Genomic DNA, 27,011 nt, shown 5'->3' with positions numbered 1-27,011 from the left:
AATAGTAAAAGAATGACTAAATAGTAAGCTGGTAGAATGCAAAATGAAATACTAAAATATATTCAGTTAATCAAATGAAGTCAACAAGTGAGATAAAAGGAAACCAGAAGAGATGGGTCAAAGAGAAAAGAGTAAAATGAGTGATTTCAATTATACCAGTAAATGTAAATGAATTAAATATGCCAAATAAAGCACTAAGAGCATTAGCCTTGAAAACGAAAAAACATAAAACACTTTGCTGCTACAGAAAAAAATATTGAATATATGCACTCAGAAAGGTTGAAAGAGATAAGGAGTGCCATGAAAGTATTAACAAACAGGAAGCGAATCTATCTAGACTAATATAAATTCAACTTTAAACCAAAAAAAAAAAGGTCATTACTAGAGAAAAAGAAACATATTTCACATGGTAAATATCTATAGTTGAATGACAGTTTTGATGACCTCAACTGTATACCTCTCCCTGTATCCATAGCCTTTGAAATTCATTGAATAAATAGTTGGAATATATTTTCTTGTCCCTCTAATTTGTGCTTGTTGATGCTACTTGTTTTGGTGAGATTAAAAAAAAAAAAAGATAGCAGACTGGGCATAACCATGAGCTTGATGAATTACATGTGTGTTTTATCTTTTTCTCTAGTTTCTCTGCAGTAGTTGTGAGAATATGCCTGAGATATCCTTTTGTAAGGATTTTAGAGACGTGGATAAAAGAAACACATGGAAGAGAGATGGGTTAATCCAATCCGGCCTGTCATAGCCAAGCCAACAATTAGACAACTTCCAAAAAAGAGGTGGGAGGGTTGGAAAGAACAGAAAAAAATCTACAGAATAAAGGATCCAATCTTCACTTAACTGGGATTGTAGAAGTTAACCTAAAAGAGAGCAGGAGAAGCATTCAGTCAACTTGAAGACACATAGGAAATAATAAATCATTTTGTAAAGTCATTATGTTTGGAGATGATTTGTTGCCTACTATTATTATACAAAACAGATAACTGATACAGAAGTTGGTACTAGAAATATGATGCTGACATAAAATCTACACTATGGAATTGATTTTGGCACCTGACAATGGACAGAAGCTGAAAAAACTGGAAAAACAAACTGATCATACAGCCTGGAAAATGGCAAGGAAATTGTTGTAGGAGGCTTTAAATAGAAGCCTATCACTTGCATTAAATTAGGAAATAGGGAAAATGTGCCTAATGAACACTTGGAATTTTTAAAATTTTCTTTATGAAATACTGAATATCCAGCTTGCTCTTAATAGCTACATATAAGCTTTTATGAGGAAGAGATAAACTAGAAAAGATAAAGCAGAACTAGTAGGAAATAAAGAACAGAGAAAACTTGATGAGTTTGATATGAAAGTATAATCTCCAAAATTTCTAGATGGCAAAATAACCTCAAAAGAAAATATACCATGGAGGGAATGAGTGATTAAGATGGCAGAGTAGGAGGACATGCGCTTACTCCCTCTTGCAAGAGCACCGGAATTACAACTAACTGCTGAACAACCATCGACAGAAAGACACTGGAATTCACCAAAAAAAAACCACCCCACATCCAGAGACAAAGGAGAAGCCGCAATGAGATGGCAGGAGGGTCGCAATTGCGTTAAAATCAAATCCCATAAATGCTGGGTGGGTGACTCACAAGCTGGAGAACAGTTATACCACAGAAGTCCTGAGGGTTCTGAGCCCCACATCAGGCTTCCTAACCTGGCGGTCCAGCAACAGGAGGAGGAATCCCCAGAGAATCGGACTCTGAAAGCCAGCAGGATTTGATTGCCGGACCTCCACAGGACTGGGGGAAACAGAGATTCCACTCTTGGAGGGCACACAAAAAAAGTATGCTCACCAGGACCTAGGGGGAAGGAGCAGTGACCCCATAGGAGACTGAACCAGATCTACCTGCTGGTGTTGGAGGGTGGCCTGCAGAGGTGGGGGGGCAGCTGTGGCTCACCGAGGAGATGGGGGCACTGGCAGCAGGGGTTCTGAGAAGTGCTCATTGGTGTGAGCCCTTCCAGAGTCCATCATTAGCTCCACCAAAGAGCCTGTAAGCTCCAGTGCTGGGTCGCCTCAGGCCAAACGACCACCAGGGTGGGAACACAGCCCCACCCATTGGCAGACAAGCAGATTAAAGTGTCACTGAGCTCCATCCACAAAATCAGATTAAAGTTTTGCTGAGCTCCACCCACCCAGCCCAACCCACCATTAGTCCCTCCCATCAGGAAGCACCCACAAGCCTCCTAGACAGCTTCCTCAAGACAAGAGGGCAGACAGCAGAATCAAGCAGTATCAGCACTATTTCATCTTGTGGAACTGAAAATCACAACCACAGAAAGACAGAGAAAATGAAACAGCAAAAGACTTTGTACCAGATGAAGGGACAAGATAAAACACCAGAAAAACAACTAAATGAAGAGGAGATAGGCACTCTTCTGGAAAAAGAATTCAGAATAATGATGGTGAAGATGATCCAGGACTTTGAAAAAAGATTGGATGCAAAGATTGAAAAGTGGCAAGAAAAGTTTACCAAAGACCTAGAAAAATTAAAGAAAAAGCAAACAGAGATATGCAGCACAATAACTGAAATGAAAAATACACTGGAAGGAACCAATAGCAGATTAACGGAGGCAGAAGGGCAAATAAGTGACCTGGAAACAGAATGGTGATAATCACTGATGTGGAAAAGAATAAAGAAAAAAGAATGAAAAGAACTGAAGACAGCCCAAGAGACCTCTGGGACAATGTTAAATGCACCAACATTCGCATTATAGGGGTCCCAGAAGGAGACGAGAGAGAGAAAAGTCCTGAGAAAATACTGGAAGAGATTATAGTTGAAAACTTCCCTAACATGGGAAAGGAAATAGCTACCCAAGTCCAGGAAGCACAGAGAGTCCCAGGCAGGATAAACCCAAGGAGAAACACGCCAAGACATATAGTAGTCAAACTGACAAAAATTAAAGACAGAGAAAAGTTATTAAAAGCAACAAGGGAAACATGACAAATAACATACAAGGGAACTCCCATCAGGTTAACAGCTGATTTCTCAGCAGAAACTCTACAAGCCAGAAGGGAGTGGCACGATATATTTCAAGTGATGACAGGGAAGAACCTACAACCAAGAATACTCTACCCAGCAAGGATCTCATTCATATTCAAGAGAGAAATCAAAAGCTTTACAGACAAGCAACAGCTAAGAGAATTCAGCACCACCAAACCAGCCTTACAACAAATGCTAAAGGAACTTCTCTAAGCAGGAAACATAAGAGAAGAAAAGGACCTACAAAAAACAAACCCAAAACAATTAAGAAAATGGTCATAGGAACATATATCTCGATAATGACCTTGAATGTAAATGGACTAAATGCACCAACCAAAAGACACAGACTGGCTGAATGGATACAAAAACAAGACCCATATATATGCTGTCTACAAGAGACCCATTTCAGACCTAGGGACACATACAGACTGAAATTGAGGGGATGGAAAAAGATATTCCATGCAAATGGAAATCAAAAGAAAGCTGGAGTACCGATACTCATATCAGATAAAATAGACTTTAAAATAAAAAATGTTACAAGAGACAAGAAAGGACACTACATGAAGATTGAGGGATCAATCCAAGAAGAGGAGATGACAATTATAAATATATATGCACCCAATACAGGAGCACCTCGATACATAAGGCAAATGCTAACAACTATGAAAGAGGAAATAGACAGGAACACAATCATAGTGGGGGACTTTAACACCCCACTTACACCAATGGACAGATCATCCACACAGAAAATTAATAAGGAAACACAAGCTTTAAATGACACAATAAATCAGCTGGATTTAATAGATATCTATAGGACATTACGTCCAAAAACAGCAGATTACACATTCTTCTCAAGTGCACATGGGACATTCTCCAGGACAGATCATATTTTGGGTCATAAATCAAGCCTTGGTAAATTCAAGAAAATTGAAATCATATCAAGCATCTTTTCTGACCACAATGCTATGAGATTAGAAATCAATTACAGGAAAAAAACTGTAAAAAACACAAACACATGGAGGCTAAACAATACGTTACTAAATAACCAACAGATCACTGAAGAAATCAAAGAGGAAGTCAAAAAATACCTAGAGACAAATGACAATGAAAACATAACAACCCAAAACCTATGGGATGCAGCAAAGGCAGTTCTAAGAGGGAAGTTTATAGCAATACAATCCTACCTCAAGAAACAAGAAACATCCCAAATAAACAATTTAACCTTACATCTAAGGAAACTAGAGAAAGAAGAGCAAACAAAACCCCAAGTTAGTAGACGGAGAGAAATCATAAAGATAAGAGCAGAAATAAATGAAATAGAGACAAAGAAAACAATAGCAAAAATCAATAAAACTAAAAGCTGGTTCTTTGAGAAGATAAATAAAATTGATAAACTTCTAGCAAGACTCATCAAAAAAAGAGGGAGAGGACTCAAATCAATAAAATTAGAAATGAAACAGGAGAAGTTACAATGGACACTGCAGAAATAAAAAGCACCATAAGAGATTACTACAAGCAACTATATGCCAATAAAATGGACAACCTGGATGAAATGGACAGATTCTTAGAAAAATATAACCTTCCAAGACTGAATCAGGAAGACATAGAAAATATGAACAGACCAATCATGAGTAATGAAATTGAAACTGTGATTAAAAATCACAACAAAACAAACAAAACAAAAACCAACAAACAAAAGTCCAGGACCAGATGGATTCACAGGTGAATTTTATCAAACATTTAGAGAAGAGCTAACACCCATCCTTCTCAAACTCTTCCAAAACATTGCAGAGGAAGGAACACTCCCAAACTCATTTTATGAAGCCACCATCACCCTGATACCAAAACCAGACAAAGATGTCACAAAAAAAGAAAACTACAGACTAATATCACTGATGAATTTATATGCAAAAATCCTCAACAAAATACTAGTCAACAGAATCCAACAACACATTAAAAGGATCGTACACCATGATCAAGTGGGGTTTATCCCTGGAATGCAAGGATTCTTCAATATACGCAAATCAATCAATGTGATAAACCACATTAACAAACTGAAGGATAAAATCCACATGATCATCTCAATAGATGCAGAAAAAGCTTTTGACAAAATTCAATGCCCATTTATGGTAAAAACTCTTGAGAAGGTGGGCATAGAGGGAACCTACCTCAACATAATAAAGGCCATATATGACAAACCCACAGCAAACATCATTCTCAATGGTGAAAAACTGGAAGCATTCCCTCTAAGATCAGGAACAAGACAAGGATGTCCACTCTTGCCACTACTATTCAACATAGTTTTGGAAGTCCTTGCCACAGCAATCAGAGAAGAAAAAGAAATAAAAGGAACCCAAATTGGAAAAGATGAAGTAAAACTGTCACTGTTTGCAGATGACATGATACTATACATAGAAAATCCTAAAGATGCCACCAGAAAACTACTTGAGCTAATCAATGAATTTGCTAAAGTTGCAGGATACAAAATTAACACACAGAAATCTCCTGCATTTCTATACACTAACAATGAAAGATCACAAAGAGAAATTAAGGAAACAATCCCATTCACCATTGCAACAAAAAGAATAAAATACCTAAGAATAAACCTAACCAAGGAGGTAAAAGACCTGTACTCAGAAAACTATAAGACACTCATGAAAGAAATCAAAGAAGACACACACAGATGGAGGGACATACCATGTTCTTGGATTGGAAGAATCAACATTGTGAAAATGACTATCCTACCCAAAGCAATTTACAGATTCAATGCAATCCCCATCAAATTACCAATGGCATTTTTCACAGAACTAGAACAAGAAATTTTACGATTTGTATGGAAACATAAAAGATCCCGAGTAGCCAAAGCAATCTTGAGAAGGAAAGACGGAGTTGGGGGAATCAGGCTTCCTGACTTCAGGCTATAGTATAAGGCTACAGTGATCAAGACAGTATGGTACTGGCACAAAAACAGAAATATAGGTCAATGGAACAGGATAGAAAGCCCAGAGATAAACTACAGTCAACTAATCTATGACAAAGGAGGCAAGGATATACAATGGAGAAAAGGCAGCCTCTTCAATAAATGGTGCTGGGAAAACTGGACAGCTACATGGAAAAGAATGAAATTAGAACACTTCCTAACACCATACACAAAAATAAACTCAAAATGGATTAAAGACCTAAAGGTAAGGCCAGACACTAGAAAACTCCTAGAGGAAAACAGAGGAAGAACACTCTTCGACAAAAATAACAGCAAGATCTTTTTTGATCCACCTCCTAGAATAATGGAAATAAAAACAAAAATAAATAAGTGGAACCTAATGAAACTTCAAAGCTTCTGCACAGCAAAGGAAACTATAAGCAAGATGAAAAGACAACCCTCAGAATGGGAGAAAATATTTGCAAATGAATCAACAAAGGATTAATCTCCAAAATATATAAACAGTTCATCCAGCTCAATATCAAAAAAACAAGCAACGCAATCAAAAAATGGGCAGAAGACCTAAATAGCCATTTCTCCAAAGAAGACACACGGATGGCCAAGAGGCACATGAAAACCTGCTCAACATCACTAATTATTAGAGAAATGCAAATCAAAACTACAATGAGGTATCACCTCACACCAGTGAGAATGGGCATCATCAGAAAATCTACAAACAGTAAATGATGGAGAGGGTGTGGAGAAAAAGGAATGCTCTTGCATTGCTGGTGGAAATGTAAATTGATACATTCACCATGGAAAACAGTATGGAGGTTCCTTGCAAAACTAAAAATAGAACTACCATATGACCCAGCAATCCCACTACTGGGCATATACCCAGAGAACACCATCATTCAAAAAGACACATGCACTCCAATGTTCATTGCAGCACTATTTACAATAGCCAGGACATGGAAACAACCTAAATGTCCATCAACAGATGAATGGATAAAGAAGATGTGGTACATACATACAATGGAATATTACTCAGCTGTAAAAAGCAATGAAACTGGGACATGTGTAGAGACATGGATGGACCTAGAGACTGTCATACAGAGTGAAGTGAGTCAGAAAGAGAAAAACAAATATTGTATATTAACACATATATGTGGACTATAGAAAAATGGTACAAATCAACCAGTTTGCAAGGCAGAAATAGAGACACAGATGTAGAGAACAAACATATGGACACCAAAGGGGAAAGTGGGGAGGGTTGGGGGGGGGAATGAATTGGGAGACTGGGATACCAAATTGTACACTCTAAATATATGCAGTTTATTGTAAAAAATAAACAAATAAAAAGTTAAAAAAAAAAGGAAAATATACCATGGAATTGAATGTCAACCAAGGTTGTGGCAGTACAACTTTGTGAATTAAGGCAATGTGTAGGAGAAAAGAGCTTCCATAATCCTAACAACATGGTGCAATGCATCAGCATATCATGCCCAAAACAAGTTTACATAGAGAGAGAGGCATGTGTATTTCTAAGGGAATTATAGGAGTGGATTTTTGTAAATGATGTGTAATGCAATCATGTTTATAGAAAACCCAAGAAGATTCTAAGGGAATTTAATTGGCAAATTCCTCCAGCCTGGACGAAAATGAACTGACATTGTTTGAAATGAGGGGAAAAAACCCTCTGTCACATCTTTCTGCAGAAAGAATGAGGATTTTAAAATATAAGATCTCAAATTTTCCAGCATTCTTTTCAGAAGTAGTCAAGGAGTGGAACCAAAAAGGATTCATGTTTAAATTATCAGAGATAAAAGATATCCAATAAAATTGTTGAGGAACTATTCCCAGGCATTATAATTATGGCCAAAATGAAGAACATTCTTCAAACTTGGGGTATTTGCCACTATTTTCCAAGCTAGATGTCTGAATACTATTAAAACAGTGAGTGCTACAAGTCCACTGTTCCCATTCTTAAGTGTGAAATTCTACTGTAGTTATCTTTCCCCTTTGCACTATTAAAGTTTAGGATGGGGTGAGAAGATAACTTCTTTTTTGTCGACAATTCTTCAGGACATGAGGAACCATATACAAGAAGTCATACGTTGATTTAATACGGATCACTAGATCCTGGATTATGAACTCTATGCAAATGAATGAAACTTTGGGGGAACCTGGGAGAGGTTTTTCATGAGGAAGTCTTGTAAGTAATTGTGACCAGGCACTGATTTGTGGTTGATTGCATTGATTTCCCAGACTCTTCAGCTCTATATGTATAACTGCTTTCTGTCTTATGATTTTGCATTTTTTCTCTCTAAAGAGGAGGGGTCTATTTCCCCACATCTTATACATAAGCTTTGACATGTGACAATCTGTGCTGGTCATCAATTTATTTCCCTTCCACTCTAAATTCCCCCTCAAGACCTGCTTTGCAATAATGGACTAGATACTGTAATTATTTCTACTTTACAGTGAACAGAATGCTCTGTCATCAAAGGTCACTGAGGGACAATGAAGGCAGTAAAAATCTCCGAAGTTTGAGTGCTCTAAATTTTTACTTTTTCTTGCCTCTGCTTCATAGTTTATCTATGGTCACCAGTGTGGCGACATCCAATGGCTTGTGCCCGAGCCTCCTGCCCAGAGTATCCATCCCTCAGTGATCCTATGGCCCTGGCCTGACCTTGGTGACATCTCAGGGCCCTCATGATGCACAGACTGCGTGCTCCCGGACTGACAGCCAGGGCAGCACTCCAGCTCCTGCTATGTGACTACCCAAGAGTCTTTGCTTCTCTGAACAGTGGAGTGTTTTCCAAATAACCCTGCATGTTCTTGATATAGACACTGTATCTCCTGAACCAGACACTGCATGCTCCTAGCCCATGCCCACAGAAGCACACTGTGCAAATACCTACCTGCTTAGGTCTAACTGCGTCCTGGAGGGTTGATTCCATTGGCTCTCCTGCCATGGAAACCACGTGCTTCAGGCTTCGTACATAGGGTGGTGTTGTGACACACTCTATGTGCCCGTTTGCCAGCCTCGATTCTCCTTTGCCCTGATGGTCATTCCTCATGGACCCTTCTGCATGGATTCTGTGTGCTACCTGTTTCCCAACTACAGTGGCATCCCAAATCCCACTGCATGCCTACTGCCCAGGCTTGACTCACCTGCACATTTGGAGGTTATCACCTGATTGCCAGAAAACTGGAGCAGTTCTGGCAGAAGCAATCTAGTGTGTATCTGTGCCAACAAGTGCACTGAAGCCACACCTTCTCTAATGAGATTTTACCCCAAGCCTTAGAAAGGGCACACTCCCTTTCTAATTTTGTTCTTCCTTAAGGACTCTCTCAAAACCCTAGGGTATCCATTAGTTATCTTTCCTTTTTATAGGTTGCTCACTTATATTAAACTTCTCCTGTTTAAACAACTATGTCACTTTTGTCTCCTTATTGGCCCCAGCCTGATACACTTATCTTGCCTAATAGGATGTTAGCAGATTTCCTACCAGCAAAAGCTTGAAAGAGTGTTGTGTACTTCTACTTTGTCTTATTTCTCTATGGTTGTCATTAGACTATTTCATGAAAGCTATGCAGGTCAAAAAATAGAAAAGAATTGTAAGCACGAAAATCACATGAAGGAGGGTAGAGTTTCCACATAACTTATCAGGGAACTGAGCCAAGATCAGCAGAATTGGCCTAGGTGACCCACAGCTGACTGCAGAGGCATCAGTGACCCTGGCTTTGACCATAAATTTTGTCCAGTCCATATGCTTGTTAGAAATATATCCTTACTGTTTGGAGCCACTACGTTTGGGGTAGTTTTTTTTTTTTTTATGCAAGAATAGAGTGGCAAAAGATAGCCGACACAAAGGCCAATGTACATCAAAATCCTAAATCCTAACTCCACAATCTTAAATCTGTATGACATCAATAACCCAGTTTTAAAATGAATAAAGCAATAGTAAACAAAATTAAAGGAGAAATTTAAAAATCCTCAACTTTACATTGTTTAATGTAATGTGAAAGATCCAGAAACCACCAAAAAATGAAGGCAAACTCAATATAAATTCACAAAAGAAAAAAATGAGCAAGGATTTAACTAAAGAAGATTATCCAAACATACAAATTTGCTCAGCAATATTGTCATCAGTGAAATGCAAATAAAAGCACAATGCAATACTACTGCAGATACACCATAATGGCTAAAGAAAAGAGAAAAAGAAAGAAACAACACTTTTCCAGTTATCTATTGCAGCAGAATGAAGTATCTCAAAACTTAGTAGAATAAAACACATCAATTTTCTACCTCATGATCTCCTGTTTCACGAATTTCAGCAGCCTTACACGGGGGAAATTCTTGTGTTCTACATGAAACTGAAGGAGTCTAGTGGCTGGTGGGAAATATTTAAGACCACTTCTCTCGTGTGATTGGCATAGAAGATTTGCTTAAGCCTGGAATTAACTGATGCTGTCAGCCAGCCCTCCCTAGCATGATGGTCTGAAGGTGGTCAGACAATGTACGTAGTGGCTTAGAGTTCCAAGTAAGGGGCCTTCGAGATGCCCCAAGAGAAGCTGTAATGCTTCCTGTTATTGTAAGTGAAGTTCCAGAACTTCACTTCTGTCGCAGTCTGTTGGCCAAGGAATTGATCTAGGCCAGCCCTGATTCAAGAGGAAGAGAATGAGACTCCACCTCTCAACAGGAGAGTGAGGCAAGAATTGCTAGCCATTAACATCCTGCACCATTACAAGCACAATTTGTATGGAGGGTCAATACCTGGCGGATGGGAGTGTGACATAGTATATCCCGTTCTGAAAACTGTTTGGCAGTATGCTCTAACCACATGCCTATCTGATCATACAGTCATGACACTCCTAGATAATTACATAAATGTAAACACATGCTCTCCAATGGGCATGCACTAAAATGATCATTGTAGTGCTATTTTGCCCCACGCAGGAAAATGACTAAAAGGTGTGTGGCAGACTACAATCTCCCATCTAACATGCTCTTCTTAAAATAAGATTTTGACAATTTTATTCCAAAGGGGTGGGATGTACATGACCCCTCTCCCCTTGAATCTGGGTGGATCGATGGTTATTGTTAGAGTGACAGTATGTGACTTTTGAAGTAAGTCGTGAAATAACCCTGAGTTCCTACCTGATTCTCTTGGGATGCTCACTCTTAGAACCAAGCATGGTGCCATAAGGGAGCCCAGGGAGGCCACTGAGAGACCAGCCTGGAGAGAGGTGCACCTTTCACCAGCCCAGAGCTGCCGGCTTGTGCCAACTGGCCTGAGACATCCATGTTGGGACCAGAAAGCAGGTAGAGGCCTAAAGGCTTCCTGAGAAAAGTGTTCATGTCCTAAAAGGCCTCAGAGAGGCTGTTAGTGAAGACCTAAAGGAAGGACGTGCTATTGGAAGTTGGAGGAAAGAGGCCCCACGTTATGCCCGGGGGGCACTGTCGGCAACACTGCCCCCTGCAGGACTGGGGCGGATGCGAAAAGCACCCACTGAGCCGGATGACCTGGCTAAGGAGATTTTCAGGTAGAATATCTGAAGGGCCATCTGTTGTCTTCTCACTGTTAGGATTAAATGTGAGCAGAGAGACATGACTTCAGAAGTGTTTCAACATAAAAAAAAAGAGCCAGGACATATTGAGTTGTAAAAGAAAATTGTTTCTCATTTCCAATCTCTCCTCATGGCAAAATATTCTCAAATTATGAATCTTAAAGACATTATTCTGCAGTTGCCTTACAAAGAGAGGGAGGCAGAGAAAATCTTACAGCTGGGGATTTTGTTTGATCTCTCTCTGTCACACACACACACATATATGACTGTTTAAAGACACTGTCTTCTACAGTAGTTTATAGCACAGTAAGAATCACGGGAGCCCTGCGGTATATTTATAGAACAGAATACTACTATAGGGCAATGAAAATGATGAACACTATAGATACAAACAAAAGTATATTGATGTGTCAACTACAAATTGGCAGTTGCCACTGGCACTTGCCATCTACGTCTACAAAGATTAAATCATGAGGGGCTGTAGCTGCTGACTTTCAACACCCCCTGCAAGGCGTTCAGGGTGAAGACCAGAAGTGAGGCACTCTGTGCTCTGGGAGAAACTGGGACAATAGGTCTTCAGACTGATATTTTCAGGAGACGATTTAATAAGTCCAATGCTTATAGATCCTCATATCTAGAAAAACACTAAAATCCTCCATGGTGATGACTGCTCCTCGTGACTAGCAGAAACCTTCTGCAAAAAACATGTGCTCAATTGCATGCACTCCCCCTTCACCAAAATCACATATATACTGACCTTCCCCCCCGCCTCTTTGGAGCAGTGTCTCAGAGCTATCGGAGATGCTTCTCCTGGGCTATAGTCTTCATTTTGCCCCAAATAAAACTAAACTCAAAACTCTCACATTGTGCTTTTTTTTTTTTTTTTTTTAAGTCAGCAGATGATTCCTCAGGAAGGTTAGGACCAAAATGTGTATATAAGGCATGTATCAATTTTTAAGGTTTACAAGTACACAAAATCATTTAATTTTAGAATTCATAATATGGCTTGTCTTGGAGGCAGTAAAGATTAGCAGGTGTACAACATGGATTTTTCCTATCCTGGTTAAGTTCTGTTTCTTGATCTGAGTGCTGTTTATATAGGTGGGCTCATCTTATAAAATTTTATCAAGGTTTATATTTATGAGTTTTGCCTTTGCTGTATGTATAACTGTCATACCTGTTTCCGTCAGGACTCAGCCTTGAAAACAGATGGAGATCAATGCAGCTAAAAGTGCTCCGGGTTCTAGCCTTGTCTGGAAGAACATGAAAGTACTTAGTTGTGTTACACTCTAATAATGCAACAAAAATGCTCAGGATGGGTGCTGTAATCTGGAAGGTAACCATTAAAAGAGGAGGTAACCACTAGCAGGAGAATGTATCATAAACAACCTAATAGTAGAGAAAATAAAATAAATATAGTCAACACAATATTGGTCCAAAGGATGGCACGAGAGGACAGGGAACAGATAACACCTTGACAAAGAGAACAATGGTAAGTCAGAAGACAAAGTAAATGTAAATATGCCAGTAACTTCTAGACTCTAAGTGACCTAAATTAGGTCAAAGAAATATACAACATATCAAAAGGCAAAATAGCTTCCCTGATAACCCTGATTCAGGTTTGTGACAGTCTTTGTCCTTCTGAAACTGGGATGCACATGGATGTGGGGAAAAACATAAGACAATTTTAACAGTGAAGAGGTTGATCATCCCTCTGCCTCTTCTGGGTTCAAAGAAATTACTCCCTGAATTCTTCCTATGCCTTTAAACCAGTTACTTTGATTACTTTACACTTCTGTTTTCCTCATCTATAGGAGACACAATAATAGTATCTACAGTATAGGTTCTGAGAGGATTAATTGAAGAAAGTTCTGTTATTAGTCAGGTAGCTAATAACAATAGGCAGAGCATGATTTTATTTCTGTTTTTTCTACGTATAAAGGGACTCAAGGCTCACCAGAAATAATGGTAGCTTCAAATCCCGAGTTCATTATTTTTATTTATCTCTAATCGTCTAGATAGTCTGGTCAAGGAATTTTTCTTTTCCTTTTTAAATGCAGAATTCATGTTACTGTATCTCCAAGTTCTTTTGTGCTTGTACTGGAATAATATTGTGACTGTGAATAATATTCTTGGGTCATATTTTCCTTCCCTCAGTTCTTTGGAGACACTGTTTCACTTCTGACTTTGGCTCTTACTATAGAGAAGTTGAAGACCAAGCTCATGTTCCCTCTTTTTAGGTGATGTTTTTTGGTGTGATTGTCTAAAGAATTTTATCTTTATGCTTGAAGTTCAATAGTTTCACTTCGGGCTATCTGCAGTCTTTCTTAGAATACCCTGGCTTTTGTTAAATGCCCTTTAGCAGAGTCCATTTCCATTAATTTCGTGGTGTATCCTCTACCCATAGAAGGACACCATTGGGCTTCAGATTATTTCCCCAACTCAGTAGGAGGGTCTGGAGTCTATTTGTTGGAAAGAATCAGCCCTGTCCAATTTCCCATGTTGCACCCTTTTCTAGCTGTCAGTTTCTCCTCTTCCTCAGTCAGTCGGGAAAAGAAAGTGTGCCCACTCACTTCGTTCCTCTACACACTTGAAGATGCTAACGGAAATTCCCCTGGACTTCATCACTTTACCGGGATGGCTTCTAGAGAAAGAAGGCAGGTTAAGGAACTGATTCCCTTTTACTTTTCCTGCAAGATTCAAATTAAGAGAATCTTGTTCTATTCCCTGGCTTGAAGTTTTGAACACAACTTCATTAAATGAAATCTCTTCCCTTATTTTGTTTATGGAACTTTTGGGGTTTTTTTCATTTGTTTATTAGATTTTACTGCTTTTTTTCTTCATTTCATCAGGATTTGGGAAAGGAAAGTCTATGAAGTTTAAGTTGACTGTTGTGCTCTTATGTACAATTGACCAAGAGGGCAATTAAGGATACATATATTTGAGGGAGACAACAGACTTGGATAGCCCTTACATGAGCCTAAGAACTTCCAAGAAGTCAATAAAGGAACTTGAAAAAAATAATGATTCTTTCTTAATCAGAACTGAAAAATATGGGGAATTTTTTTTTGAATATACAAAAAGAAAAAGAATCAAGAATTACGTGTTTTGTACACACATAAGAAATTGTCAGGCTGTTAATCTTATAATCTCCACAACTGTATATAAGCTGCTATTTTCTACTGTACTCTGTTCACGGAGTAGATGAACTTAATGATTTTTTCCAAAGTGACATCAATAACCTAGATGAAATTTATAAGCATTTTGTAGCACCACGAGGAAAGAGCTGAAATATTAAACCGCCACCACCACTCCAGAGTACCTTAGCACATTTGAAAACACTGATTATAAGTGTTAAGAAAAAATAAAAATAGAAGTTATGAACTGTTAAAATCTTAGTTACATGTTAACCCTTGTACCCTATGGCTCCTGAATATATACTTTTGATTAGAATTCTGAAAATGTCAATTATTCTTTCAGCATCATGGTTAGTACTCCTAATTCTAGAAAATGTTATAGAACATGGCATCCATTAAATGACTTGATCTGTTTTTTTATTATAAATTGGCATATGGCTCTTGAAAAGAAACAGACACATAATTTGAAAGAATCTTAGAAGTTTAGACCTAAATGGGACTATAAAGATCAGATACTACAAACCCCTTCATTTTATAGATAAAAGTCTCATAGATGTGAAGTCTTCCAAGCTTCCTGCTCATGTAACAACTAGTAACAGAGAAAGATGTCATTCTCTCTATATGGAAGGGAATAAGTATATTCTCATTTTTAAAGAAATCATGACTTCTATTTTCTTTTCGTTCTTAGAGTAAGAGTAGATCACTGCACAATCGTAATTGTTTCCAAAATTTACATTTCCAACATTATAAAAAATTAAATGATTTCTGTAAAAATTAATAAGTATTTTCCATATTTGCTTGATCCTTGGCCTCCAGCTTTTTAGATGCTTTGTGGTCATAGAGGCTGGTTATACTTGAGCCCCAGCCAAGGATCAGCACACATGTAGAGCTGGGATGAGGATGTGAGATGTGGGTTGTAAACTCTCACCTCACAGAATCCTGATCTTGCTTCCAACTCTGTGTCCATCAACTCTCTGTAGAGCAGGACTAATGATATGAAAGTGAGAAATAAAATTTCACAGTAGAGCATTCCTCCCAGAAATAACCCATTTTATTAATTTAGAATGAGAGAGTACAAGAGTGATATTCTGGCCAGTTAAAACTGTCTACAAAGAGGAGAAAAGTCTCAGATTTGTAAGAAAGTGTACAGCATTTGGAAGGCAGGAAATTCTGTTTTATGTCAAGACACATATAGCAGACATCACCTAAGACCTATCTAAATCTTGAAAATAAATATTCTGAAAATTAAAACATCCTCTCATTAGAAGAGAGTTCCTATAATGATTGAACAGATAGCCTTTAATAAAAGTACAAAAGCAGAAGTTCAAAGACACCCCACAATTCTTTAACAGTAAACAATTTTCCTAATAATAATAACCACTCTAAGAGGCATCTAAAGTGCAGCCCTTTTTTCCAAGGCTTTGGAGTCCAAGAAATCAGCAAGAACCCAGAAAAAGAGCTCCAAAGTAAATTGTGTCATGTTGTTTCCTTGGTTTTAAAAGTATATCAGTGGATCTGTTACAGATAATTGGCATCAACAAATAATCTATTTTCTATAGGTTATTATGCAAAGTATCTCTAGTTTCTCTGAATAGCTTTACAAGCAATTCCTGGTCCTCTGTTGACACTGTGTACATAACATTTAAATGATGTAACCAGCCTAATACTGCCCATGTTCACAAAGTCAAGGATTTATACCATCATTGGACCTCTTCCAGTTATTATCAGGCAATCTGGGAATTATAAATTTGTCAGTTTATTGTATTGATTATATTCTTTCCTACTTTAGGCTCATCAACTAACTTAGAAAAAACTCATTCAAATTAGAAAAACTCAGGATGTAGAAAGTACACACCAATTATAGACTCCTATCTTCCATCATGCTTAGCTGATACAGGGAAGGCAGTACCCCTTCCTTCCCCTGCACTCCTCTACCAGTCACTGCTTCCAGGGTAAACACAAAATATTTTTTCAATTCAAATGCTAAAATGGCTCAATCTACTTCTTATTCTGAATCTATAATACCATGATTCTTCCAATGTGTAATACTGTTGTCTTCCCCTCACTCATCCTATTTTAACCTCATTTCTACTCCTTTTCTACATAAAAGCCAATTTTATGTACCTGTTTAAGGATCACAGTGTTTTCTCTTTCCTTCCATTAATACATTGCTTATGATTTCATGCAACACTGAACAAAGTTCCTAGGAGGGTCTAAGTATCAAGACTGTCAAGGACACATGATAAAACCACCATCCACGCTTTACCCTAGATACAAGGTTGGCAGAGCAATCCTGCATAATGTTGATGAAAACTGACTTTTCTGTTTTGCAAAGCAACTCTGGGAAGTAGAGGGAATCGACGTGGCATCCTGGTTTTACAACAGGATGAAATCTAGTTTTGTTCAATCAAATAACTCGAGACAAAAATTAACACAATCAGTGAAGTGATAGGAAGAACCTTTAACAAAGTTTTTAGGAAACTTTTTATTTCTGAACCGCATTTGAGTATTTCTGCTGATTAAGTCTCACTCCCCTACCCCAGTCCAGTCTGATCTCTGCTTTGCTTGATCCTCTGTGACCCAGGAGGCTAACTCCTAAATTCTACGCCACTCACCATTTCTGCCTGCTAGCTTTGAGATTAGAGGAAAGAGAAGTGGAGATGCATCTTCCCTTTGGACTCATGTCTCTTTCTCATAGCACTGTTTACCTTCCCTAGAGGCAGGGAGGTCGCCTCCACCAGCTCAGCGAGGTGTCTGGACCTCCTCAGCTACAGCTCTGAGTTCTAAGAACACTGTCTCACCTCCTTGTGCCTTTAGGCCCAAGGGTGGTGATGTCTTCCCAGGGGTGGTGCTCAGCTCCGGGTGCCTGTATTGAGGTCTTGTGTGTCCCTTCGTCCCTGCCCAAGCCATTGTAAACAGTCCTTTCATTCTCTTCATTAGTACTTTTTTGGTGAATTTGGTTTCCTGCCTGAACCCTGACAAATACATCGTTATAATGCCAAACGTTAATAATTAACAATAACATGATTTTGCTTGCTACCTTATATATAATTTATGTAATTATTTATAACATAAATAATATATTTCAGAAAAGCCTGTGCTACAAATAAAGAACTTTAGCATCTAGCTCTTATTTAACCTCTGCTGATTAACTAAATAGAAAAGAGGAAGAAAGGAATAATTATTAAGAGACTTCCTGGACATTTGATTTGCAAGTGTATAGCTTTGCTCAAAGATAGAAACTGACAATGTCTTGTATTGATTAAAGCCATTCCATCAAAAGCAACTGTAAAGGCAGAATATCAGTCGACCCTATGGGTACTCTCACTAGTAGAAACTTTGTGGTGTAACGAGGTTCTATGGCTTATAAACTTTTAAGACTATTTTTAAAAGAGAAGTTCAAGTTCAGAGCAAAATTGAGCAGAAGTTGCAGAGGTTTCCCATATGCCCCTCCCCCACATAGGCACAGCCTCCCCCACTATGAAAATCCCACCTCAAACAGGTACATTTATTACAACCAGTGAGGCTACATTGACTTCTTTGTCACCTGAAGTCTATGATATACATTACAGAACACTCTTGTTGTATATTCTGTGGGTCTGAACAAATGTATTTTGATATGTATCCGTCATGATGGTATCATACAGAGTATTTTCACTGCCCTAAAAGTCCTCTGTGCTCTGCCTATGCGTCCCCCTCCCCCAGCCTCTGGCAACCACTGACCTTTCACTGTTTCCAGAATGTTGCCTTTCCCAGAATGTCATATAATTTGAATCATACATTATAAAGCCTTTTCAGATTGGCTTTTTTCACTTAGTAGTATGTACTTCCTCCATGTCTTTTCATGGCTTGATAGCTTATTTCTTTCTAGTACTTATCTACTTTTAACATCAATCAGACAAATGCCAATATAGCCCTAAAGAATCCTTGCCAGTCTTGACCTCAGGGCTTCTTCAACATTGCCAGGTATCACCCTGACTTGACATTGACAGGTGATGATGAGCTACGTTTGCAGAATGATTAGAACCAGGGCTTTGGAGCCCGCATACCTGGGGTGAAATCATGCCTTACCAAGCTGTGTGACCTTGAGCACATCAAAACTTCTCTTGATTCAGTTTATCTGCAAATATGGAATTAAAACCACGCCTCAGAATGTGTTTGTATGAAACTATTCAAGAGCACACAGAATAGTTTGCAGAGTGCTCAGCACCAGTAAACATTAACTATATTATAAATGGGGAAAAAGAACGGTATCTGACCAATATTCCTGCAATTCAACCATGTAGATATCTGGAAAGATAAACTTGAATGAGTTTTCTCACTATGATCCTGTGACTTCCCAAATTCTCACTTTTGTTTGAACAATTTTCTGACAACCTCGCTGGCATTAAGAAAGGTCAGGCAGTAGGACCAGAGCCACAAAAATGGCAAAGAACCGAGGTACCGAGTCTCAGTTCTTTGTCGAAATGTCTGTCCTATCCCTCATTTCTGTATTGGAGGCATAAAATAAAAAGCTGTAAACCAGCGGCACACTCATTACAGAATTAAGAGGAAGAATCTCACATAGATGGTATTGGATTAGCAGAACTGATAATTTGGTTAATTCTTCAAATACAAACATCGGAATGAGCAAGACTAACTGACATGATAACTTGAAGATACAGGGAGGTGCTGACTATGGAGAAAAAAATAAATGCCTTTTCAGTGTTATGAGAGTCCATTGATGTGCTTGGCTTTCTGATACAGTTGCCCAAAATCAGAAGTTGAGATGACAGTGAGAGACAGCAAGGATGCCTCCAAACATTTACCTTGACTGTAGTGTTTTAGTGAACTACAAAGTATATGTAGGTCTATTTGAATTTCAGAAGAAAAGCTCCAAAATAAGATGAAAAATGCAAAATAAAGTTTTAATATGATCTCCAGTTTTATATTTTTAACATGTAAATAAAGTCATGGTAAGGTTAAATCAGGATAAATATTGTAAGAAATTTAATTGAAAAGACAAACCTTTAAAGACATGTGCCTTAACATTTAACTACCAATAAAAATGAAGTACAAAACACTGATTCAAAATAAGATTTATAAAACTATCTGGAAAACAAAAGGAAATAAATTATAAAATGTTCAAAGTATAAGAAAGTGTCTAAATCAGTAACAAAAGACCAATGAGATTTTTAATGGACTGTAATCTTAAAAACTTACAGATTAACTGGTAAAAAAGAAAACACATTTGTTTAAATGTCGTTTGGGTGCTCTTTTTGTCTTGAATGGCTGCTGGCTGCTATTCAGGAATACTTTCTCTCTCTAAACTGTGCCTCTCAATGGGAAAATGTTTAATTTATTTTCAAATCAACTCCCTTCAGGATGGCTGTTTATCTCCTATTTCCTTTGCCCAAAAGATAACTCAGCTTGGGTGGCTATTTTTGCTAAATTATACATCTCCTTAGGCATTGCTTGTTTATTTCTAAATGGTCTTTCTCTAGGGTGATGTATGGAAGATTTGCTTTGTCTATAATAAAGAATGACTATGTTTTATTAATGAATAGTGCATGTTAGCATGGAAAAGCTATATGCACAAAGTTATTGATTCTGAAATTTGCACATATGAAAATATTTTTATTTTTGTGATTTAATTTGAATCCACAGCATTTACTTCTTAAACTCTCTTGACCCTTTCGCTACTAAAATAAACCAAAAAAGGAACACATCCCCAACTTTCAAGCTTTTCAAAACTGTTTTCATACTAAAGGAAACAGTACTTTACAGAGATAATAGTTCTTCTACAGAGGCCATTTCAAATGCTGGTAGGATGATATCCAACAGTTTTATAATGTTTGAGTATAGAGGTAAATGACAATTCAAAATACTATGTTGTTCAAAACATCACCCCTAAAAAATTCTCCAACAAATTCCTACTATTTTCTTTCTTATAGAGTTTATCCTAACTAATCTGCCAAGAAAATCAGGTGAAGTAACTCAAGGTATGAACAACAATTTTAAAACATATTACCATATATTCTGCAGCAGAACAGGTGATTCAGCCTAAATTTTCTGCACTCACTGCATAATGTAACACTAGTTTTCTTTCCAAATGAAATAGAGTTTAATGATTTGGACTGCCACCCACCAGATTCCATTCTAAGGTGACTTCTGTGTATCTGGCTGATTAATTTTAAAAGATTCTGGGCGCCTGTTCAACTACCCTTGCTTCCCTTTTAAATTGTGATTCCTACTGACATCTTCCTGGGTTCTTCTACTCTGGCCAACCAATTTGAAGTTAAGGCTTCAGGGTATTCTGAGCCAAAAGTTTATATCAAATTAACGTCTAGTACTATCACTCTATTTACATTTATGAGTCAAGTCTCATCCAGCAGCCAGTTTTCTACCAGCTCTCCCTGATTTAAGTCTTGTAACAACTTCCCAGAATGTTATATTACTCTTTTCTACAGAAGAGATCTATAAAACTAGTAATGTGTAGATAAACATCTTAAAAATGAATATGAGTTGAAGAAAACATTGAGTACATACATATTTATAAATTTTCCTACATATTATTTCATTCAATGTTGAAAATAACTTTTTAATGAGTAAATGGAAATTCCAAGAGATTATGTAACTTTCTTTATATAATATAATTAAGCATCATCTAAAGTTTAAAATCCATCTACATGGAAGCTAATATATTCAGGGCCATATATGCTGCCACATATGAAAAACATATGCCTACTCATCATTTTCAATTAAGAGGTTTACTGTTGTATCTTTGAGTATCAAAAAGCTATGATACAAAGCAAAGTGTTTTTCATGGTGGTGGTGGTGGTGGTGGGGAGAGAATCCTAATACCACTGTGAGATACTCATAAACTTGACAAATCTTCTCTGACCATGATATACAAGTTCACTGAAAACCCTCAACTGAACATGTGTTGTGATAGTGTTATTAAAATACTAACAAGTCAGGGGACTTCCAGATTCCAACATGGCAAGTAAGGAGCTCTGAAGTCACCACTGTCCTAACAACAAGGAAAAAGATAAAGAGATTTAAAAACCTAAAACTATTCTTAGATCCATTAAGGAACTGAGTTTGCAGGGAAAAAAAAAAAAAAAACTGCCCTGTGTTGGAGAGACAGACTAGAGTTGGATTAACATCTACTAGTGTCTTCTAATCAATGAGCTTGGTCTTATTTTTTGACTTTTGCATTTTTCCTGCATTTTATGGTTTTAACTGAGAATTTTATATAATTTTATATTATCTCCCTTCTTAGCATACCAATTCTTATTTTTTAATATTTTCTAATGGTTGCCCTCAAGTTTGCTATATACATTTACAGTTAATTCAAGTCTATTTTCAAATAATACTATATCACGTCATGGGTAGTTCAAGGACTTTAAATAACAAAATGTTCTTAATTCCTCCCTTCCTCCCATCCTGTGTATCATTGGTGACCTTCATTTCTTTTATACGTGACCATAATTTATACACACACACACACACACACACACACACACACACATATATATATAGCCCTTGAATAACATGGGTTTAAGCTGTGCAGGTCTACTTACCTGTAGATTTTTTTCAATAAATACATATAATACTACGTGATCATGGCTAGTTGAATCTGCAGAACTGAGAATACTGACTATGGGACTTGAGCTCTGCAGACTTTGGTATATGCAGGGGCTCCTGGAGCCAATCCCCCACGGATACTGAGGGATAACTGTGTGTGTGTGTATACAGACACACCCACGCACACACACACACATATATATATAAAAGCATACAGGATTGAATACATTGTTGCCATTGTTATTTTCACAAGCTGTTGTTGGTTAAATTCCTTAAGAAGAGGAGAAATAAATTTTATTTTACCTTCACTTATTCCCTCTCAGATGCTCTTTCTTTACGTGGATCTGATTATTTTATGACCTATATCCTTCTGTCTGAAGAACTTCTTTTAAAATTTCTTTCAGAACAGGTCTACCGGCAACGTTTCCACAATTTCTGTTTGAGAAAGTCTGCATTTCTTCCTCACTTTTTTTTAACCTCCCCCCTTTCCTTTTGAAGAATGTTCTGAAGAGTGCATAATTCTAGATGGTGGGTTTTTTTCTCACTCAAAAACTTAAATATCACACCCCACTGTCTTCTTTTTTTAAAGCTCTTTATTGGAGTACAATTGCTTTACACTGTTGCGCCGGCTTCTGCTGTGCAACAAAGTGAATCAGCTGTATTTATACGTATATCCCCATATCCTCTCCCTCCCACGACTCCTTCTCACCCTCCCTATCCCAGCCTTCTAAGTCATCACCCATCACTGAGCTGATCTCCCTGTGTTATGCAGCAGCTTTCCACTAGCTACCTATCTTACATTTGGTAGTGTATATATATGTCAGTGCTACTCTCTCACTTCGTCCCAGCTTCCCCTTTGCCCTCCCCTCCATTGTCCTCAAGTCCATTCTCAACATCTGCATCTTTATTCTTGCCCTGTCACTGGGTTCACCAGTACCATTTTTTTAGATTCCTTATATGTGTGTTAGCATACGGTATTTGTTTTTCTCTTTCTGGCTTACTTCGCTCTGTATGACAGACTCTAGGTCCATCCACCACACTACAAATAACTCAATTTCATTCAAAAACAATATCATTTACCTTAGCAACTCCCTCCCCACAAAAATAAAATATTTAGGTATAAATGTAACAAAACATGCCCAAGGAATGGATGAGAAAAACTACAAAAGTGGTTAAAAATATTAAAGAACAAAATAAATGAAGATATAATCCATGTTCATGAGTAGGAAGACTCAATATTGTCAAGATATCAGTTACTTCCAACTTGATCTATAAATTCAATGCAATCGCAATCAAAATTTCAGCAAGTTATTTAATATGGACTTTCACAAACTGATTCTAAAGTTTATATAGAGGGGCAAAAGACCCAGAGTTGTCAACACAACACTGAAGGGGAACAGAGTTGGGAGAACAATGCTGTCTAACCTCAAGACTGACTATAAATTATAATAATCAAGAGAGCACACGCAATGATGTTTATAGTAGGTTTATTAGAATTGCCAAAACTTGGAAGCAACTCAGATGTCCTTAGTAGACACATGGGTAAATAAATAGTAGTACATCTAGACAATGGAATACTATTTAATGCTGTAAAAAAAAATAGCTATCAAGCCACAGAATGACATGGAGTAAACTTAAATGCAAAATTGATCATAGACTTAAATGTGAAAAGCAAAACTATGAAATTCCTAGATGACCTTGGGCAAAGTAATGACTTTTGAGATACAACAGCAGACATGATCCATGAAAGAAATAACTAAGACGGACTTCATTAAATTAAATATTCAGCTACGAACACAATGTCAAGAGAGTGAAAAGACAAGTCATAGACTGGGTGAAAATATTTGCAAAAGACACATCTGAGTGCTCTGTGGTGACCTAAATGGGAAGGAAATCCAAAAAAGAGGGGATGTATGTAAATGTATAGCTGATTCACTTTGCTGTACACCTGAAAATAACACAACACTGTAAAGCAACCATAATCCAATAAAAATTAATTTAAAAAGGCTATCTAATAAAGGACTGTTATCCAGAATGTACAAATAACTTTTTTTTAAGCTCTTTATTGGAATATAATTGCTTTACACTCTGTACCAGCTTATGAGGTACACCAAAGTCAATCAGCTGTATTTGTACACATATCCCCATATCCCCTCCCTCCTGTGACTCCCCCCCCCCCGCCACCCTCTCCGCCCCAGCCCTCTAGGGCATCACCCATCATCGAGTTGATCTCCCTTTGTTATACAGCAACTTCCCACTAGCTATCTATTTTACAGTTGGTAGTGTAAATATGTCTATACTACTCTCTCACTTCATCCCAGCTTCCCCTTCGCCCCCCACCCCCCCAATCCCGTGGCCTCCAGTCCATTCTCTGCATCTGCATCCTTATTCTTGCCTTGTCACTGGGTTCATCAGTACCTTTTTTTTTTTTAAATTCCATATATATGAGTTAGCATACAGTATTTGCTTTTCTCTTTCTGGCTTACTTCACTCTGTATGACAGACTGGGTCTACCCACCTCATTACATATAGCTCCATTTCATTCATTTTTATGGCTGAGTAATATTCCATTGTATATATATGCCACATATTCTTTATCCATTCATTTGTTGATGGGCATTTAGGTTGCTTCCATGTCCTGGCTATTGTAAATAGTGTTGCAATGAACATTATGGTACATGTTTCTTTTTGGATTATGGTTTTCTCTGGGTATATGCCCAGGAGTGGGATTACTGGATCATATGGTAGTTCTATTTGTAGTTTTTTAAGGAACCTCCAAACTGTTTTCCATAGTGGCTGTACCAACTTACATTCCCACCAACAGTGCAGGAGAGTTCCCTTTTCTCCACATGCTCTCCAACATTTGCTGTTTCCAGATTTTGTGATGATGGCCATTCTGACTGGTGTGAGGGGATACCTCATTGTGGCTTTGACTTACATTTCTCTGATGATTAGTGATGTTGAGCATCTTTTCATGTGTTTGTTGGCCACCTGTATGTCATCTTTGGAGAAATGTCTTTTTAGGTCTTCCACCATTTGTGGATTGGGTTATTTGCTTTTTTGGTATTAAGCTGCATGAGCTGCTTGTATATTTTAGAGATTAATCCTTTGTCCGTTGCTTCGTTGGCAAGTATTTTCTCCCATTCTGAGGGTTGCCTTCTTGTCTTGTTTATGGTTTCTTTCACTGTGCAAAAGCTTTTAAATTTCATTAGGTCCCATTTGTTTATTCTTGATTTTATTTCCATGATTCTAGGAGGTGGGTCAAAAAGGATCTTGCTTTGATGGATGTCATAGAGTGTTCTGCCTATGTTTTCCTCTAGGAGTTTTAGAGTGTCTGGCCTTACATGTAGGTCTTTAATCTTTAGGAGTTTATTTTTGTGTATGGTGTTAGGAAGTGTTCTAATTTCATTCTTTTCAGAATGTACAAAAAACTTTTAAAACTCAGCAATAAGAAAACAACCCAATTAAAAAATGTGCAAAAGACCTTAGCAGACACCTCACCGAAGAAAATATACAGATAGCAAACATATGAAAAGATGCTCATCATATGTCATCAGAAAAATGCAAATTAAAAAAAATGAGATACTACTACACAACGACTAGGCAAGGCGAAAAACCTGAACACTGACAACACCAAATGCTAGTTAGAATGAGGAGCAACAGGAACTCTCACACATTGCTGGAGAAAACGCGAAATAGTACAGCCACTTTGCAAGACAGTTTGGTATTTTCTTACAAAACTAAATGTACTCTTACCATGCAACCCAACAATCATGCTTCTTGATATTTACCCAAAAGAGTTATAAACTTGTATCAACACAAAAACCTGCTCAAGGATGTTTACAACAGGATTATTTAGAATAGCAAAAACTTGAAAATCTTAAGACATTCTTCAGTAGGTGAATGGGTAAATAAACTGCAGTACACCCAGGCAATGAAATATTTTTCAGCACTATAAAGCAATGAGCTATCAAGCTAATATGAAAAGACATGCAGGAAACTTGAATATTACTAAGTGAAAGAAGACAATCTGAAAGGGCTACATAGTATGCTTCCAACTATATGACATTTGCAAAAGGTGAAACTGTGGAAACAGAACAAGGGTTGGTGGTTGCCAGGGCTTAGTGAGGCGGGAGGAGTGAACTGGTGGAGCACAGAGGATTTCTAAGGCAGTGCAACTTCTGTATAATACTGCAATGGTGGATACATGTCATTACACATTTGTCTAAACTTTAGACTGTATCACCGCAAAAGAAAACCCTATGTCAATTATGGACTTCAGGGGCTTCCCTGGTGGCTTAGTGGTTAAGAATCCACCTGCCAGTGCAGGGACATGGGATCGAGCCCTGGTCTGGGAAGATCCCACATGCTGCAGAGCAACTAAGCCCTTGCACCACAACTACTGAGCCTGCGCTCTAGAGCCCTCGAGCCACAACTACTGAGCCCACGTGCCACAACTACTGAAGCCCGTGTGCCTAGAGCCCATGCTCCGCAACAAGAGAATGCACTGCAATGAGAAGCCTGCACATCGCAACAAAGAGTAGCCTCCACTCTCTGCAACTACAGAAAGCCCACGCATAGCAACAAAGACCCAACGCAGCCAATAAATAAAAATAAATACATAAATAAATTACTTATTTATGGACTTCAGGTTATGATGATGTCGATGTAGGTTCATCAATTGTAACAAATTCACCACTCTGTTGTGGGATTTTCGTAGTGCAGAAGTCTGTGCAGATGCGGGAACAGGGGTGATATGG

The sequence above is a fragment of the Hippopotamus amphibius genome, chromosome 10 (genome assembly GCF_030028045.1).
Source record: "Hippopotamus amphibius kiboko isolate mHipAmp2 chromosome 10, mHipAmp2.hap2, whole genome shotgun sequence".
Classification (NCBI taxonomy): domain Eukaryota; kingdom Metazoa; phylum Chordata; class Mammalia; order Artiodactyla; family Hippopotamidae; genus Hippopotamus; species Hippopotamus amphibius.
Note: the sequence above shows the minus strand (reverse complement) of the source record.